This window comes from Peromyscus californicus, unplaced genomic scaffold (assembly GCF_007827085.1).
Source record: "Peromyscus californicus insignis strain IS unplaced genomic scaffold, ASM782708v3 Scaffold_22__1_contigs__length_63687245, whole genome shotgun sequence".
Taxonomy (NCBI): domain Eukaryota; kingdom Metazoa; phylum Chordata; class Mammalia; order Rodentia; family Cricetidae; genus Peromyscus; species Peromyscus californicus.
The window spans coordinates 16,573,088-16,590,121 of NW_026294525.1; positions in this window are offsets into that span (position 1 = coordinate 16,573,088).

The window sequence follows — 17,034 nt, forward strand, 5'->3', positions numbered from 1 at the left end:
TGGTGATCAAAAATCTGACAGAAGAGAAATGGCTCTACCCATTGATGCAATCTGTATGGGGTGAGGTAGCCAAGGCAGTGCTGGAGAGCTCCCTGGGAAAATGAGGATGGGGAAAACCTGGCAGGCTGACTAATCCAGCTCCCACGCAGGCCCAGAACCAGGGCTGTGAGCTAGCCCACCACAACATTCACTGCATCGATGAACTATTAGAACATGGAAAGGGGATAAACCTACAGATCCAAAACTGCAGGATCTTCATGACACAGGACAATAACAGGACATCCAAGAGGAGCCCCAGAGAGAGTCCATTATCCATAGTGTAGCAGAAGCCAGAGGCCTTGAACCAGACCAATGACTCATAGGAATGAACACTCAAAAGTTAAGATGGATGGACTAAAGGGTAAACTGTGTGACTCAATGGGCCACACCACAGCTTCTGTGATGAGCTGCTGCTGCTGCTGCTTCTTCTTCTTCTTCTTCTTCTTCTTCTTCTTCTTCTTTCTTCTTCTTCTTCTTCTTCTTCTTCTTCTTCTTCCTTCTTCCTCCTTCTTCCTCCTCCTTCCTCCTTCTTCCTCCTCCTTCCTCCTCCTTCCTCCTCCCTCCTCCTTCTTCCTCCTTCTTCCTCCTTCTTCCTCCTCCTTCCTCCTTCCTCCTCCTCCTCCCTCCTCCTTCTTCCTCCTTCTTCCTCCTTCTTCCTCCTCCTTCCTCCTTCCTCCTCCTCCTTCCCTCCTCCTCCTTCCTCCTCCCTCCTCCTTCTTCCTCCTCCCTCCTCCTTCTTCCTCCTTCTTCCTCCTCTCCTCCTCCTCCTCCTTCCTCCTCCTCCTCCCTCCTCCTTCTTCCTCCTTCATCCTCCTCCTTCCTCCTCCTCCTTCCTCCTCCCTCCTCCTTCTTCCTCCTTCTTCCTCCTTCCTCCTCCTCCTCCTCCTCCTTCCTCCTTCTTCTTCTTCTTCTTGGTTTGGTTTTGATTTTTCTTTCAAATTTTGTTCAGTTTTGGTGGGCAGAGGACAGAAGCTAGGGCACCGGGAGACAAGTGGGACTGGGATTCCTGCTGTGAAATCCACAAAGAATCAAAAGTTTTTTTAAGTCACTAAACCTTGAAAACAAAACAAACAAAAATCTCAGAGAAGCGCATGTGCCAGAGTGGATGTAACAGTAAACATTTCCAGGGGAAATGTGCAGAGTCCATGCTGCTCTGTGGGATGGTGGGACACCCCTATTGAGAAGCACAGTGAGAATGACCAGAGAGAAGGCGCCAGCATTGCTGGAAGGTCAGGGATGATGATGACTCAGGGTTGTGAATGGTGCTTGAAAACTATTTCTAACTTGGAATTCTAACCACATGGTACAGAAAATCCCATCAGGTGGAGTGGTCAGGAGGCAGTAACATCAAGGGCAGTGGTCCATTGATGAGGAAGGGCGACCCACCTTGAAGCCTAACTGCTTAAGGGGGGACATGGCTAACTGAACACAAAAATCCTAAATAGAGATAGATGGTTAGCCAACCCAGATGTGGCTGGATTTTAATAATTAAAGACAGAACAGATGATCAAGAAGCTGAGAGCTGCTGTCCATGAAAACCCCAGGCTCCTGTGCCCAGTGTTTAAACTGAACCATTGGGGCTAGAGAGGTGATGCAGCAGTTAAGGACACTTGTTGTTCTTACAGAGGATCCAGGTTTGATTCTCAGTGACCACACATGGTGTCTCACCACTGCCTGTGACTCCAGTTGCAGGGCACCAAATGTCCTCTTTTGACCTCTGTGGTGCACATACATAAATGCAGTCAAGACATAAAATAAATCTAAAAAACAATTCAAACTGGACCACCTCAAAGACAGACCCAGATTGCCTTCCTAGGAGGACCCATCAGGTCCCAAAAAGAGGGACCATCCAGTCCTGCATCAAGTGCACTCATTCCTTCTTTGTATCACTTCATTACTGCCCTGTCACTCAGGGATGAACCATGAGATGCTCCTGTGAATGTCTAGTGTGGTGGTTTGAATGAGCCTGTCCTCTATAGAGTAGGATGTCTGAATACTTGGTCCTAAGTTGGTGGCAGCTGTTTGGATAGGTTTAGGAGGTAAGGCCTGGCTGAAGGAAGTATGTCACTGGGGGTGTGGCTTTAAAACCCATTGACATTTCTTCATCTCTGGACCTTGCTTGAGGTTTAAGATATGGGCTCTCAGCTGGGCATGCAGAGGAAAGTGGATCTTTATGAGTTTGTTTCCAGCCTGTTCTGCATAGTGAGTTCTAAGATTGCAGGACTATTTAGTGAGACCTTGTCTCAAAAACCCAAACCAGCTGGGCAGTGGTGACACATGCTTTTAATCCCAGAACTTGGGAGACAAAAGCAGGTGGATCTCTGTGAGTTTGATTCCAGCCTGGTCTACAGAGTGAGTTCTAGGACAAGATAGGACTGTTTCACAGAGAAATTGTATCTTGAAAAAACAGACAAGCAAAAGAAAGTATACTCCACCAGGTGGTGTGCTACACTGAAAACAAACAAACAAAAAAAAAAGCACTAAAAACATGTGGGCTCTAAGCTTGCTGCTGCAGCCACCATGCCTTCCTGCTGCCATGCCTCTCCGCTGTGAGATGATGGACTCTTGTCCCACTGAAACATAAAATCTCCAAATCCTTCCTTCTGCATGCCAATGTGGCTTTGGTGTTTTATTGCAGCAACAGAAAAGTTACTAATACCATTACTACATAAATACTGAAGTCTTCACAGACAGCCTGTCTCTGTTGCACCTGCTCAGCTCTGTTCTTGTACTTCGAAAGCAGCCAGAGAAAATACATCCATGAAGAGCATGGCTGGACCAGCCTCTAGGACCCTATGACCCAGGACAATCTGTCAGCCTGAGGGGTCAGTTCTAGGAAATGGCCCTGGGTGGAGTTCATGGCAGTGCCTAATTGGAGAATCACCTTGCAAAATCCAGCCTGATCCACCTGCAGCAGGGATAATACACTCCATTTCATTGTGGCTCCTGGCATTGTACTAGACCCTGAGAGAGAGCTGCCTATTGTCCTGGACTATCAGAAGGCCCATCAGGCCTCAGGCAGACATCATGAGGTGAGCGCTTTCCCACCAGGATTTTAGGTGGACAGGTCACAGTCAGACAAAATGTTCAGAGGTGACACATTGCTACAGGGATGTAACAAGTCACTTGTGTGTTGAGGGCTGCATAGCAGGGAGAGACAAGGACTCTCTTATTCCCCAAATGGCTATGGAAATCTTATCTCGAGGAAGTGACTGAGGTTAGTTCTCAAGTAAGCTGCCACCTCTCCCTCAGCAAGCACCTCGGGCTTCAAGCAGTGTCCACTATGGCCATGGGATCTAAGGAATGCATTGGGCAGCAAAAGAGAGATCAAAATTCCCCAAACCTAGACCTTCTCCTGTCATTTCCAGCTGACCCAGAAGTCATAGGCAGCATAGAACCCACTGCTGACTGGGAAACAGGCAGCTTTGACTGTACTTTTGAAGACACTCTGGGCAGGGAGGGTGGGGGGGTGATCACCAATACTAGTACCTGGGATATACCCACAATCTATTGTAGAGACAAATCTGCTCCCCCCCCCCCCCCCCCCCCCCCCCCCCCCCCCCCCCCCCCCCCCCCCCGCCATTCATCAGCTTGTTGCCTTCTGCATCTGTCACACTGAATGCAGAACTGAGTATTTGATCCAGGACAGACATAGTGAGGCTTGAGAGGTTAAAAATATTTAGTGCCTGCCATTTGCAGAAAAAACAAACCCCCTCCTTTCTAAATGAACACCAGTCTCTGATGCCATCTCCCCAGGAGGTAGACTCTCTGGGCTTGAGAGCATGCAGAGAAGATCCATAAGTCCCTACCCAGGACCATCACCAGAGTCCTCCATAGTGGACAAGGTGTGCTAGCCCCTGATTAGCTGAGGTGTCCAGGCATGAGTACAGATGGCTACCTGGTGGAAGAGGTCGTAAATGCACTTTATGAATGGGAAAATGGGGAGGGCTGGATGGGCAGGGAAGGGAGCTGAGCCCTCTGATAAATCACATGGGAATTGGAGCTGAGCCTGATGGGACAAATCTGTAATCATGGACCTTGGAAGACTGAGGGAGAGAAGGGATTATTGCAGATTCTATAGTGTGTGCAATAGTGTGAAATCTTGCCTTAAAACAAAATGTGAGAGAGAGAGAGAGAGAGAGAGAGAGAGAGAGAGAGAGAGAGAGAGAGAGAGAAGAGAGAGAGAGAGAGAGAGAGAGAGAGAGAGAGGGAGAGAGGGAGGGAGGGAGGGAGGAGAGAGAGAGGGAGGGAGGGAGAAAGAGAGGGAGGGAGGGAGGAAGGAAGGGAGGACAGAGAGAGGGAGGGAGGGAGGAAGGAAGGGAGGAGAGAGAGAGAGGGAGGGATGGAGGGAGAGAGAGAGAGAGGAAAAAGCAAAGTAGGAACCTATGTAGCTGTGGCTGGCTTGTCCCTGGAAGCCTCTATGTGATCTTCTGGAGAATATGTGGGAAGTTTGGAAAGAAAGTTCAAGGACAAAGAGGTCCTAGGATGGTGGAGGGCTTGTGAGGATTCCCTGGGAAGGCAATCTTCAGAGCACAGCATGCCTTAGGTCCAGGGGAGCTGTTTGAGACCTCCTGCTGGAGGGTCCGCACTGGTGACTCGGTTTAGGCTTCATCTGATCCCAGTGGTGCTGAGGGCATCACTAGCTACCCCTTCTGCTCCCCTGCCCTCCTCATTCACGCAGCCCCTTCCCGGCCCTCCCGCGGTGACTTTCCCCCTAACTTTGTCAATGCGCTGAAGAGAATCTGGGAGGGACATGGTGAGGACCAGGGTGTCTGGACTTAAGTCCTGGTGATAGTGGGAAGCCCCAGGGGCTTCTATAAGGAGACTGTGACCTTCCTGACTCAGTAATCCACTGCCTTCCTCCCCATTCTCTCCCCCTCCCCCCGCCCCCAAGTTAAATTACCGGAACTCAGGAACTCACCGGGCCAAAGGGGAAATCCCAGACTACTCAGTGAAATGAAAAAGGACAAAAGCAGGGGAAGATTTGCCCCCTGGCTGCAGCCTTTGTCATGGTTCTTTCCTGAGACCTACGGGTTCCACTGGGGCTGCGGAGAGAATCAGGGAGTCTTCAGTACAGCTCCACAGAGGACCCTGTGCAGAGATCGCGAAGTCCCAGGAACCTGGGCTGTGAATTCAGTCCTTCCCGTGCTCCATCCAGCCTTGTGGGTTCCTAGTTCCCATCTTTTCCTGCATCCCTTCGGGGATACCTCGGGGCCCCGTGGCTCTGATCCACCCAGTGCACTGTGATTTCCATCAGGATTGGGGGCTCAGAGAGCGCCATGTGAACTGAGAGGCGAGGACACTGCAGTCCTAGCATCTGGTGCCTACCTCACTCACAGGCAGCTGAGCCCTCAGCGACCTTCAGCAACAGAATCAGGAAAGATAAAGTGGGTACCTTCAGGTGGTTCTCTGCAGAATTTAACCGCCCTTGTCCCTGTGAGGTTTCCATGTCCACAGCAACACCATGTCATGTCGGAGCCCAGCTGGGAGCCCAGCTCCCATATTTTACCCCAGGGTACTCTTGAGGAGTGCAGGATAAGAGATTTAGATAGAAGGATAGAGGGGAGAGAAACAGATACACAGAATAGCCCCAGGAAGGCCTGGATCAATATCCACAGACCCCTTCTGGCTCTTCTAAAGGGCTTTTTGTAGGAATCCCAAGAGGTGGAGCTGAAGACCTCTCCCGAGCTCAGCCAAGTACAGACCCTTCCAAACACCTGGTGACCATGCACGTGGTCAGTCCATCCTCTAATGCAGCCCTGCTGAGTAAAGCAAGCTCAGATCTCACTAGGAAACCTTTGTGGGCTCCCACAGCGTCATTACTACCCTGATCACCAGGTGGCCCAGAATCTTTGCTTTGGCAGTTTGCCCTGCTTCTCTAGATTTCTACACATGCCCAGTCTCCTAGACCTTCCCTCTGGGTTGCCTGGGACCTCCAGCCTGCTCTTCCTCACTTCTCCTTCCTCTTTCTCAAGTTTCTCCTCCATTCCACACTCCTTTGCCCCTCCAGGTCCCTTCCCCATCATCCCAAAGGTCTTTGCACCCTCCAGTTCCTGTCCCTCTGCTAGCCACTGTCTCCCCTCCCCCAGCCCTCTCTAGTCACCCCCCACACACACACCTCCATTTCCTCCCTTTTACTCTCTCTCTGTTGAAGACAAAATTGTCTTGTGGAGAAGAAAGTCTGTGCTTTTCTGCTTACCTCCCTGACACTGGAACCTGAGACCTTCAGGAAAGTTCTCCAAGTAAAAAATTTCTTCCAAGGAAAAGACCCTTCTGGGTTCTGGAGAGAAGACTCCTGAGGTTAAGAGCACCAGCTGCTCATTTGGAGGACCTAGATTGGAACCTCACAACATTCTGTAACTGCAGTTCCAGGGGATTCCAGGAAGGCTCCTGGCCTCCAGGGGCGCTGCACACACATGGTGCAGAGACCTACACAGATAAAACACTCATACACATGAGATAAAAATGATTTTTTTAATGTTTTAGAAGAGACTTTTACATAGGATAAGTCCAGATCCTTGGTAGAAAATTTTTTGAATTTGCTATTACTTTTTTAAAGAGTGTTTTTGTAGGTGAAATGTATGTGAAGGGGTGTGTGTGTGTGTGTGTGTGTGTGTGTGTGTGTGTGTGTGCACTTATTGGACAGAGATTAATCTTGGTGTGGATCCACAGGTTTCATTCACCTTGCTTTAGGACACAGGGTCTTTCACTGGCCTCAGCTCTCTGAGCTGGCTATGGTGTCTGACCTGTGACACCCCAAAACCCCAGCTCTCCCCAGATCTGTAACTGAAATGAAATTGAACTCATTGGGGATCCCAGCTCTATAGGTTAAATATAATTATTTGATGTGGAGTAAGTATGGGGAGAAACCAGGAAATAAAAAGAAGCCCCCGAGAGGGGAGAGAGAGTATAAGTCAGAGATGAAGAGGGACAACAGAACATAAGATACATGAAAAGGGGATGGGGAGTTCCTGGGAGAGGAGGTGCAGTAGGGGAGGGGTGGGGGGAGGCTGTGAATGGCCTCTGTACTGCAATGTGTATTTTTCATGTCAGTATTGCCTCCATGCTGTGTTTGCATTATGGTTGCCACCCTAAGTTAAAACAGAAAAGAAAACAATGTAAGGGGCAGTGACGGTGGTCTCCATTGTCGGTCTAACAGGCTTAGCAGTTATGGAGAATGGTTGAGATGCACTGTTTCTGTGGAATGTCTCCAGAGGGGACAGTGAGTCACAGCAAGGCCCACCATCAGTGGGGGTGATCCAGCCCAGGTCACCGTGGAAGAGGAAGTGAATCTATTACTGCTGCCACCACAGACATTCTTTAGTTTAGTGTCTATTTCAAGTAACTAACATTTACTTGTGAAGGGCATGTGTAAAAAGGCTCAGAGAAGTACAGGTGTCACAGGGGATATGATATGAAGGCCAGATAGAAAGTGGCTTATGTTAAACCACAGAATGGCAACAGAAACTGAAATTTCTCAGCTTTTCTGAAAATCTCTGAGAGAAGAAAGAATGTGGGGTGAGGTAGAGAGCAAACCCCAGGCTTTGGACTGTACAGGCTGGTACTGTGGAACAGAGGCAGGTTGTTGCAATTAGGGATCTTGGTAATTGTGGCCCAGGTCATTGGTCTCTCCTCTAAACACAGTCTCTGATAGGAAGGGCACTGTGAATAGAAAGGTAACCTCCTGATGATAATTTTCATGAAAATTTCAGAATCAGGGCTGTGACTTCAGGCAGTTAGTGTTTTGTCTGTCATATCTATTTATTCTTGATCGATTTTGTGGTTACATCAGCTTCCAGGAGAGCCTCCAGGAGGCTCAGGCCCTCCCTCTAAGACAGGCATGGCACCCAGGCAGAAGCTGAGCAGCCTGGTCTCTGTGACTCTGGTGTCCCCTGCCCCCCCCCACTCCATGTGGTCCCTCCCCACACAAACTGGCTGCACCCTCGGAGACCCTAGGCAGCTGAAGCAGGGCAGAAAGTCAAGGGATAAAGTCAGTTCTTTGGGCCTGTGCAGCAATCACTTGTCTGCAGTCAGAGAGGAAGTATCAGGGTCTGTTGGTGGGGTTTCTTCATTTCCTCCCAGTCCCTGTCCCAGTCCCCAAGCTTGGCTGGTCTCACCTTCCACTTTCCCCCACTGCTGACCCCCTCCCTCCACTCCATCCTGTCCTACCCCTACTGTCTAGAACCCACCCAGGTCCTTGCCTTCTTTTTAGCCCCAGCTCTAGGGCCCTCTCTGCTCTGCTGGCAGCCCTCAGCCTCTCACTGCTGTTCCCTCCTTTACCCCTTTATCTTCCACTCCAACTCATAACCCGAAATGCCCCGTGCTTTCCCCAATGATCCTCACACCCTTTTGACCTTTGGCAGTGTGCGCTACTTCCTCCTGGCCTATTCCTTACCCCACCCTCATCCCTGTCCTGATCCCCTGTCTACCCTTATGGGCCTTACCTTAACTCTCTCCTCCCTCTCAAACCTCAGCTCCATCACACACCCCCACACACACTGCCTTAGATTCCTTCTTCCCTTGCTACACTCTCTACCCCAACCCCAACAACACCTTTTTCAGCGTCTAACGAGATGATCATGTTTGTTTGTTTGTTTGTTTTCAGTTTATGTGGTGGATTACATTGACAGATTTTTATATGTTGAACCATCCCTTCAGGCAAATAGATGGTAAGCCAGTTACATGTTGCCAGATCTTGATGACTAGCCATTGAATGCATGATCAGGAGGCAGAGAACTGCCACCCAGGACAAAGCTGGGCTCCTGTGCCCAGTGTCCACAACAGAACTACTTCTCAGAGAGACCAGAGTCCATTTCTAGGAGGAGAGACAAGATTCAAATAAGGAGGTGTAAGCTTTTGGGCTTTTAAGCAGTGCAGCTGAGATTCATTAGGGGGAGGACTCAGAAGACTAAAGTCTGAGGAAGCAAGATCAGCTGAGGAGTTGGTAAGGTGAAGTTGGCTGTGGCTTGTTCTGTTTCTCTGATCCTTCAGAATTTACCCCAATAGCTGGCACAGAGTTGGGGTTTTTTTATTAATAAGACCTATTAAGATTCCTGTTACAAGGAGGACTCCTCACCCCCATAGCAGGTGCAGCTCTTCTCTGGGGTTCACTGTTCCACCTAGACAGACACAGAGCCCCTAGATTCTGCTGTAAAGGGCTAAAGGGTCTGTAGGCAGATAATCTCTGTTAAACTGCTCAGCTCAGCTCTTGTGAATTAAAGCTTCCATAGATAATATATGCATTGTGAATGTATCCTGATGTCCCCTATATCATGACTCAGGACAATCTGTGACATTGAGGCATGTGTGCCAGGAAAAGGTGCTATGTGGAGTTCTTGGTGGTAACTAATTGAAGAACCACAATAGAGACCCTAGAGTTTGAGAGCAAGTCTGCACAGCCACAACAGAGGAAGTCACATAATTTCAAAGTGGCTACTGGGAGAGAGAGAGAGAGCAGCCCTCTGGTCCTGTGACACCAGTGACAATGCAGCCCCAGGGGACCACCATGAGCTGGATCCCACCTCTACTGTGACATGAGGTAGACAGGCCCAGAAGTCAGAGAAGATCCCAGAAGTAAATGGTAACTGTGACATTGTGGATCCTTGTAGATCATAGCTGTTCTACAAAGAAAGATGTCTGTGTGACAAAGCTATTCTTCTCCTCCAGATCACATACTTACAACTACACCTTATCATGAAGAATGACTCAGATTAACCATCCCCTAGACTGTCACCTCAGCCTCAACTTACAGGTCACTTGAATGAGGAAATACACTGGACAGCAAAAGAGAGAGAGTGGAGTGCAACCTCAGATCCTTCCTCTGTCACCCATAACCACAGGGAGCACAGGACCCACTGTTGACTGTGAAACAGGCAGCTTTGGTCTCACTTGATGAATGTGGTCTGGGGAACAGACACTAATGTTGGGATACAGACTATACACTGTTCTGGGGTCAGAAGACTAAGATAAAGGCCACATCTTGTCCCCTGTCCACTTGTGTGTTATAACATCCTGTCATCATACCCAAGGCAGAATTGGGCTTTTGATGTGGAGATAGATATGGTGTGACTTGTCAAGATGCAAATATTTAGTACATCTTTACAGAAAACTTGACTCCTGCCAAATGAACAGCCCTATCTGATGCTGCTGCCCCAGATGGTGGACCAGATGGACTTGGGGTGCAAGGGCAGGAGCTTCCCTGTGGCCCACTGACCACCACTACAAAGCCCCATTCTCCTGCTTTGGGTGGATGAGAGGGCACAGGATTGGTGTGATGTTGCCTCAGGCCCCAGGAATCAAGAGTTAAAGCCCTTTCCTGGGTAAAATTGTGTAGAAGTTCTTCATGGGTAGAGCCTGGTGGTAAGCTGGATGTTTGTTCAGAAAATTAAGTGAGAAATGAAGATTGACTAGGTGACAAACCCGTAATCCCAGCCCTCAGGAGCATGAAATTGCAGGAGATTGCTGCAAGTCAAAGGCAGCCTGGGTTATACAGAATGTGATTCTGCCAAACAAGCTAACATTAAATAAATAAGCGAACAATGACTGGCTATGAACAGCCAAGACATGGAAGGTGCTCAGTGCACAAGACTGGATGTCTCAGCTGACCTTCAGTGTGTGCTGGAATCCCTAAGAGGAAGGCTCTAATTCCAGGGAAAGAATGGGCTTGCTAGCGAGGCCAGAGCAAGCTGGGAAATAGCTAAAACTTCCTTCTCACAAGTCCTTATATAAGATTCCTGTGTGTGGCCCAGATTAGAGGTGTGGCTTCCCACCTCAAAAGATCTAGATTAAGGATGTGGCTTTCCACCTCAAAGAACCAGATTAGAAGTGGATCCTACAGCTTCAAAGGATCCAATTATCAAATAATTCCTGACATGTGTGCCAGTCATTTTTGAATATTAGTTAATTCCAGATGTAGTCAAGTTGACCACCAAGAACAGACATCACAACAGGCAAACCATAACCACATGTTCATACAATATTATGATAACATTACAAAAATTCTGCCAGCCACCAACCTGGATGCTCACATAACTTGGGTCACCTGGGGGACATAAGGCTTTATACCCATAGAAGGTCAGGTTTTTCAAATAACAAGCTTTAGTTAATGTCCAAGCTCTCCAGGTCCTTAAATATCTCAAGTGAAGGGCCTTCCAGTGGCTCTCAGATAACAAAATCAGCAAATATCAGACTCTTCTCTTGCACACTAAGGAGATTACTCTAGACCTTGTCAGATGTTACTTCGTGTACCTTACTGCCAGATCTCAACCCTGGAAGTCATTTTATGGTGTTAGGACACAAGCCGTTGTGGGATGTGATCTGAATCTCACAGAGGTTATAGAATTGGGCTCCTTCTGGGTAATTCCATGTTAGACAATATGCACAACTAGCTGCCTGCATGAAGATTCTCCAAGTACAGGGATGAGCATCAATATTTGTACAGATTTGACTCATGCTTTCTATGTCTATATGGGCTGTGTCATCTAGTCATTAACAGAGAAAAGCGCCAAAGCATTGGTTTCATTATGACATTTTCATAGATAAATATATAAATATATATAAATAAAACCTATTTCAGCCCTACTAATCCTTTCCTTATTACCCTCTCCATCCCTCTCCCACAAGACACCCTTCTCTTTAAGGTGCTATTGCTTCTGCTTTACCTTCGTGTGTGTGTGTGTGTGTGTGTGTGTGTGTGTGTGTGTGTGTGTGTGTGTGTGTGTGTCTGTGTCTGTTTGTGTATTTATGTGTGTCTCAATTATTATAATTATGATTTTAGAAGTGTGGGTGAGGGGTTAAGTACAGGAACATGAGCATCTTAAGACATTGTTGAAAATGTCTCTCCCCTTCCAGCACCATTAATTGTATTTATAGCCCCAGGGAGCTCTGGAGCCTCATGAGCCCCTCTCCCTCCATGAAGGGAAGGTGGACAGGCCTGCTCTTGTGCAGGGATCATGCAATTACGCAAAGCTGCTCAGAGTTCAGCAGAGCAACAGCTCCATTGCAGCTGGAAAACAGCATTTCACAGCATTCCACCCCTTCTTGTTCTCACATCCTTTCTTCCTCCTTCTGTGAGGTGGTTCCTCACTCTTGGATGAGGTGATATACATGTTTGGTTTAGTAAATGCTTTTGCCCCATGCTTTGGGCTCATCTTCCTGGAACAACATTTTGGTGGCCCAGTTGGGGAACTCTCATCTCTTTCCTCTCTTGTTTATGGTAGTTGTTGGAGCAGTCCGTGGGCAGCTGCAGACACATGGGCATCCTGGGCTGTGAGTTGGTCATCCCTGAAAGTTACATAACAGATTAAAACCACTATCTGTTCCTCAAGTCTAGTGTAACTGACTTTCTGAGTTTTCAGTGGCCACGAGTAAAAGGTCAAAGCGTTGAGGACCAAGGCCTAGAGGAAGCACTCACTGATTCAGGGTTTATACCTTCTGTAGTTTGTTACTTGCATAACCAAGCTAGCAGTTTTCTCAGTTTTTTTTGTGCAGTATAAATTCTTAGGATAGTATAATTCTATTTCCATCTTATATATAAATAATCATAGATGTGGATCTGAGGTTCACTCACTTCTTTTTTTTCTGCTTTACTGTTTATTTTTGCTAGCCCACTCCTCATGAGAGCTGGATGGGTGCCTTCCCTGTCCCTAACATCTTGCTCTGATGTCATCCTGAATGATTACACTGTGGTGCTCGGCAAGCACTGGGTCAGTGGAACAAGCATAGTCTCTGTTGACCAGTGTTTGGTAGGGATGCTGAATTTTATTTACAGTACCAGAAGTTTCATGTTTGTGAAAAATTTATGTATTTCCAAGTTTTTGGCCAATGGACTGTTTACTCCCTGGGCCCCTATAATATTATGAGTGAAATCCTGAACAAGAGAGCTATGCCTGCAGGACAGGTGCTCACATGTGTGTCTCCATGTTCAATCTCCGTCCACTTCACTGGCTGTGATTGCCAAGTAGGCCCAATTACCTTTTTAACTGGTCCCTGGACAACATGGGCTCTTTTACTCTTGTCTTAATCACTAACATAAACTCTCAGATCAGACATTATACGCCATGCAAAAGCATATATATCTATATTACAGAATGGCTTCAGAAGAGTGGAAGAGATGCCACCATAGATTACAGAGACCAGACTGGAGGCAGAGACAGAGCGGTCATAGACACACGGAGAGACTCAATGCAGGGGGTTAGATGGACTGATAAGGAAGCTGGTGGAGAGCTGCAGGGTTGCAGGGTTGCACTGGGCCACAGGATTCGGTGGCACTGCTGAGGTGAGGTGCAGGACCACAGGATCCAGCAGGTGAGATGCAGGACCACATTAGGATGACCAGCAGCTAAAGTGTCGGAAAGTGATTCAAGTAGAAGGCATTAGCAGTGGGGATGGAGCTGAAGTTTTGAAGATGGCCAGGAGTTCTCTGCCTGCTGGTTCCTTGACACACTAACAACCAGGTGACAGGCTGGGGGCCCTGACTGTTGCAGTGTTAGGTGTCCTCTTCAGGGGTCCAGGTGAGAGTGTCAGATAAGTTCTCAGGCCTGATCCTCTGATATGGTTGTGATAGGCACATGTACTCACTGATTCCTATTTTGATAAGTGTATAGGAGACACATTTTTATTTTCAGGATTAAGTTAATCATCAGCCTGTGCCTTGTGGATGGTCCTGGACAGGCGTGTGTCTCTGTACAGAGTGAGGTGTCATCCAACTTCCGCATTGCACTCAGAAGGGAGCCCCAACTGCTGCATGTAAAATGGAGTCACCCAGGGCAAGCCAGTGTTTTGCACAGTGAGGAGTAGTTTAGAGCCCAGCCCAGCTTGATCTCCACAAAGCTATCATCTAAGAATAAGACAGGAAAGGGAACAAATGGAGAAGAAGCCCCTGCTGGCAACGGCCTGTTGCACTTAGATGCCCTGGTGAGTCAGGCTCCGAGGACTCACACTTTCAGAGTTGTCCACCATTTGGTCAGAAGTCAGTGGCACAGGTTTCCAAGAGATATCTTTGTTTGCTTTGCTGAAGAAGGCACATGAACTGTTCAAGAGTCACCCGACACAGCTGGTGATGAGGGCTGGAGGTCAGACTACAGAGGAAGAGGAGCAGCAGGGAGCACCTATTGACAAACAGGGGTGTGGATTACAGTGGGCTCCTGTGTACCCAGTTACAGCATCCCACACCTCTTCATTTCTCAGACACTCCCCCACCTCACAGACCACAGAACTCAGTCACACAACCCTTCTCAATTTCATTTTTTCCTTCTAGATCTTTCTGCCACTCTAAACTCTGCTATGATAAGACTTCAGATATTTCTGGAGTTGTACGGGCATTGAATAAGAGATTGTAAATTAAAAAAAAATCAGCAAACATGAAAAAAATAAGGAAATATGAAAGGCCAGGAAAAATACCTGTGTTTCTGTCTTTGCTCGTTGTAGCTAGAGTTTTCCTGCCTGGCCCACAGTCAGGACAAATCTCCCTCACCCGCCAGTCCCACAGCCGCTCAGACCCAGCCAAGTAAACACAGAGACTTATATTGGTTACAAACTGTATGGCCGTGCCAGGCTTCTTGCTAACTGTTCTTACAGCTTAAATTAATCCATTTCCATTAATCTATACCTTGCCCCATGGCTCGTGGCTTACCGGCATCTTCACACGCTGTTTGTCATCATGGTGGCTGGCTGTGTCTCTCTGACTCAGCCTTCCACTTCCCAGCTTTATTCTCCTCCTTGTCCTGCCTATACTTCCTGCCTAGCCACTGGCCAATCAGTGATTTATTTATTGACCAATCAGCAACACACTTGACATACAGACCATCCCACAGCAGCTCGTCATTTAACTTACCTTTTATTTTTTGTGTTTGGGGCATAGGGATTTGCTTTATAGTCCAAGCAGGCCTTTAACTTAAGATATAACCATGGCAGGCTTGAATTCTTGTAAAAATCCCCCTGCCTCCAAGTACTAGAACTGTAGCTTTGACCAAATAGACAAGTAGATTTGAATGTTTTTATGGAATAAGAGTTATTCCAAAATAATTATATTGACTTAAAAATCTAACATGTCAACTGATAGTAGATGTGAATCTTTTTTCCACCCCTTGCTTACAGGGAAATTTTTATACCATATTGAACTAGTTAGGACCTTGGCAATCTTTATCACATTCCTGTATGTTTGTAAAGGTTTATTTTTTATTACATACACAGTGTTCTGCCTGCAAGTACAGCTGCAAGCCAGAAATGGGCACCAGGTCTCATTATAGACAGTTGTGAGTCACTGTGTGGGTGCTGGGAATTGAACTCAGGACCTCTGGAAGAGCAACCAGTGCTCTTAACTTCTTTGCATCTCTCCAGCCTAAACTAAAAAGGAAGTAAAATATCTTTTCGGAGATTTATATTGACTCTATGTTAAGGTCACATTTAAAAGACAGTTGGTTAAATAAAACATATTGCTAATAAAGAAAAGCAAGAAACAAAGTTGATATAAGTCTTAAAATGGCCACTGTGAGACATGAATCCCAATGTTCAAAAGACTAAATGCTTTTTTAAAAAAATTGCTTTTTTTAAATTTTATGTCCCTATGTGTGCTCCTGAGTGTACAGGGACACATAGATGCTGTAAGAGGGATTCTGATCCCCTGGAACTGGAGTTTATATTAATTATATATTAATTATAACTGTTCAGCCATTAGCTCAGGCTTATTACTGACTAGATCTTACACTTAAATTAGCTCATAAGTCTTATTTTTGTTTAGCCATGTGCCTTGGTACCTTTTCTCAGTTCTGCCTTGTCATCTTGCTTCCTCTGTGTCTGGCTGGCGACTCCTGACTCAGCCTTCCTCTTCTCAGAATTCTCCTGATCTGCGTACCCCACCTATACTTCCAACTGGCTACTGGCCAATCAGCGCTTCCTTTATCAACCAATCAGAGCAACACATATTCACAGCATACAGAATGATATCCCACAGCACATGAACATGAACCCTCTGCAGGGCCAGGCCTCTCATTTTAGTTGTGAGCTAAAAGCTGACAAAATCCACACATTAAAGTAGATAATGATGAAGTGAGCATCATCTATGTCTAACATAAATCCATTTAGGAGCTGGGTCAATGAATGAACTCACATGGCTGAAGAAGGAGCAGTGGATCATAGAAGGTGTTGGTACTGGGCTTGCAGGAAGATAGACTCAGAGAACCACAAGAAGGTGAAACTCTCCAGTGCGTTTGGAGAGTGATTTGTCCCCGGATTTGGCGGCAGCTTCCACCAGAAAGAGCCAGGTGCTGAGGTAGATGATGAAGTAGAGAGCAGAGCTCCAGTGAGGACATCCACAGGAGACACCACAGCCTCAAAGGCCAGAGCTCAAACCAGACAGGAAAGACTCAGCTCTCAAGACCAACTGCAAGTGAACAAAACTGGTCAGAGTGTAGGAAATCAACCACAACTCACCCAAAGGACCCAATTCTTTAGAAGACATCAATGAAAATTGGAAGCAAGGAAGGAAAAAAAAAGTTTTGTTTTGTTTTTTTTCCGAAAGTGAAGTTCAACACTTATGTAGGTCCAGAATTTCTTCCTGATAACTGACAAAGCCTCTTTCTGAAAACACTACAGGCCCTTTGTGAAACTCAGTACCTGGCTATCTCTAATAATTCTGATGTGATAAGCCTTTTCCAGGGAGATGCAACACACACAGACACACACACACACACACACACACACACACACACACACACACACACACACACACACCATGCCCTATAGTGCCAATGATCCATGCCAATCTGTACTACTGAGGCATCTATACTTACGAAAGGTATTGTGTACGGCTCATGGAAGTTCCTAATTGAAGAATCACAATATGGACCCTTAGAGTCAGAAGCAAGCTGGTGACACAGGACAGCAGAGAAACATGTATCATTTTTTACAAAATTTTTTTTCATGTTTAACTTTTAAAATTGATGTGTATGTCTGTGTGACTGTGTGTGAGCATGTCTCTGTGCATGTGGGTGTACA